This window comes from Mauremys reevesii, linkage group 7, assembly GCF_016161935.1.
Source record: "Mauremys reevesii isolate NIE-2019 linkage group 7, ASM1616193v1, whole genome shotgun sequence".
In the NCBI taxonomy this organism is placed as follows: Eukaryota; Metazoa; Chordata; order Testudines; family Geoemydidae; genus Mauremys; species Mauremys reevesii.
Window position 1 is genome coordinate 24,820,001 of NC_052629.1, and position 2,500 is coordinate 24,822,500.

The window sequence follows — 2,500 nt, forward strand, 5'->3', positions numbered from 1 at the left end:
CATTTAAACGATATGGGTATTGGAAGCAACAACGTAAATGTGGCATGACAACTCTTCTGCTAATGTCAATACTTTTAACGCCACAACTAATAACGCTGCATTAGGCTGACCAGACTCATAGTGTGAGCAGTATTTTGCGCGAGAGGGAGAAAGCACTCTGCCTCTCCTGCCCACCGCGGCACACCAAGCTGCTGTGGGGGGCTTGCTTATATTTTATGAGGCAGGCTTCTAAACAGCGTCTGCAGAGCAGGTTACGGTGCATTTTGAAGTAGTTAGAGAAGCATTTTCTGATAAAACCAGAAGCGTCTAAACGCCCTGAGGAATCCCAGAAGCGTGCACAGCAATATGGTTATTATTGGATGATATTTGGGAAGAAAGTGCTAATGGGCAATCTGGTGTTTGTTTTGAAACTGCTAACAATGATTTTTCTTTGGTAAAAAGGCAGTGTCTGGGAACACGCTTGGGTGGGTTTTGAGCATAGGCTCTAACAGATGGTGTGGAGCTATAGGTGCGCTCTCGCCCCTCCACTCCCGTCTCCTGCTAGACTGGGGGACGTTGTGCCTGACCGGACTCTCTGAGCAGCAGCCTGGCTGCACTAGGCTTCTTGTGGAGAAGGGTTTCCGCGCTCGCCGCTTCTCCTCCTCCCCCTCCCCCCAGACACCCCTGGAGAGAGCCCTGTCCTCGCAGGCTGCTTCTCCCCCTCCCCTTCCCGGCTCCTCTGGAGAGGCTTCCCGCGCGCGCCGCTTCCCCCCACCACGCTAAAGCGACTGCAGCTTCCCTACTCCTACGGCTGCCAGCCACCGCTACCAGAGCCTGCCTCTGCTTCCTGTCCCCCTGTTCCTAATGCTGCAGGGGCCTGAACAGGCTGCTCCTGCCTAGCCACGAGAGCACTTTCTTCCAGTCCCACGGCTGCAGTGCACGCTCCCTAGCCTTGCACGCCTCCAAAATGACGGTGGGGCTGAGAAAAGAGATTCTCCACCAAGTCCCTCTTTAAAAAGAAAGAAAAAAAATGCAGTAGATCTAATCCTCGCCATGGCTTCCCCTCTGGAAACTGTATCACCAGTGCCCATGATATCACCAGTGCCCTCTAACCTCCTCATCCCCTTTGACACTTACTTTATTTCCAGTTGTGTGTTGACAGGGCCATGGTTATTACCATTGTTATTTTAAATTAAAGCCTGCATCGCACTAGTCACTAAAGAGAAAGATGGCCCAGTTGCAACGGTAACCTAGACAGGTATTGTTTTGAAAACACACGAGTAATATATGTCACCGCAGACATAACAAGCAGGCTCTGTGGCTGCAAATGTTTGTTGCTGCAGCGTGCCATATCACTTCTGGCGATTGTTACTTTTCCTCTGATGAATCCCCGTATTTATATGTGATTTATTTTTTATTTTGTAGCACAAACAGAAATCCATAAACTGTCGGTTCAGCGCCATTGACTCTTTGATCAGTTACTGGGCTATTTTTTCTCCCGTCAGTGAAGAGAGATTAAAAGCCTTTATTTTCAGCACTGTTTGTACTGCAAAGGTACGAAGCTAAATGAACAATAAAAGTGTGCTTAAAACGTAGCCTCTGTACTCTTTTATTCAGCAGCCTCGAAACTTATAGCTGCCTGTATCAGCCTCTTAATTAGACCGCTACAGCGATTTCCGAAAACATTTAGCTGGTCTATACAAAGGAAATAAAACCACATTGTCAACTCAAGAGCGCTCCAGAGTTTAAAAGGGGCTTTAAGTAACCTATTGAAATAAGTATTGAAGGGTACAACGCCTTCGTCTTTGTCAGAGTGATAGTAGTTTGCCTGTCAGATCTGGTTTTCTCTAAAAGAAAATCACACTATTTTACTACTGGGGACATTTAAATCGAATCCTGTTTTTGTCAAGAGAAGTAAAAACTTTTAGGGAGGTGGGGAAGGAAGACTGAAATCTGGAAAAAAAAATCCTAGACCTGTGTGCCGAATGGAGTAGCCCGTTAGGCTGGGGAAGGGAAAAATTTAAGACTCATCTACTCTTAGTTTTGGGTCTTAAAAGTTAGCAAAACATATATTGCAGAAGCTATTCTCACATATGTCTGTAACACACACACCAGTTAAATTCTGTGTTAAAAATGGCGTGTTTGTCGAGTGGTTTTAATTTACATATCTGGAATCTGGTTTTCAGAACACTGTAATTCTCCCTTCCCCGCCCCATCGTCAAACATCTCTCCGGAAAAAAAAAAAAGTTGAACATTATCAAAAGCTAACAAATAGCTTTCTGTCTTTAATTGCTATGGCGCAGTACCGATGGCATGTAGTTATCATCGGAAAAGTTGACCAAGACAGGTTAAATAATTTAATAAGGAACTGTTTGTAATTATGTTATTTACAAGGTATGACAGAGATTTGAAGAAGAAACAGAAGCTGATCTCAGGGAAATGGACGGGTTTGGGTGACCCCTGGAGCATGGAGTTTGAATTATGGAGATGGGGGACTGAGAGGTGAATATGGACTAGAGGA

General features: G+C 45.4%; 1 protein-coding gene across 6 annotated transcripts in view; it reads right to left on the reverse strand.

Moving 5' to 3' along the window:
* Positions 1–2,500, reverse strand: part of EBF3 (EBF transcription factor 3) — a 130,442-nt gene that overhangs the window by 124,986 nt on the left and 2,956 nt on the right. The gene's annotated exons all lie outside the window — the stretch shown is intronic.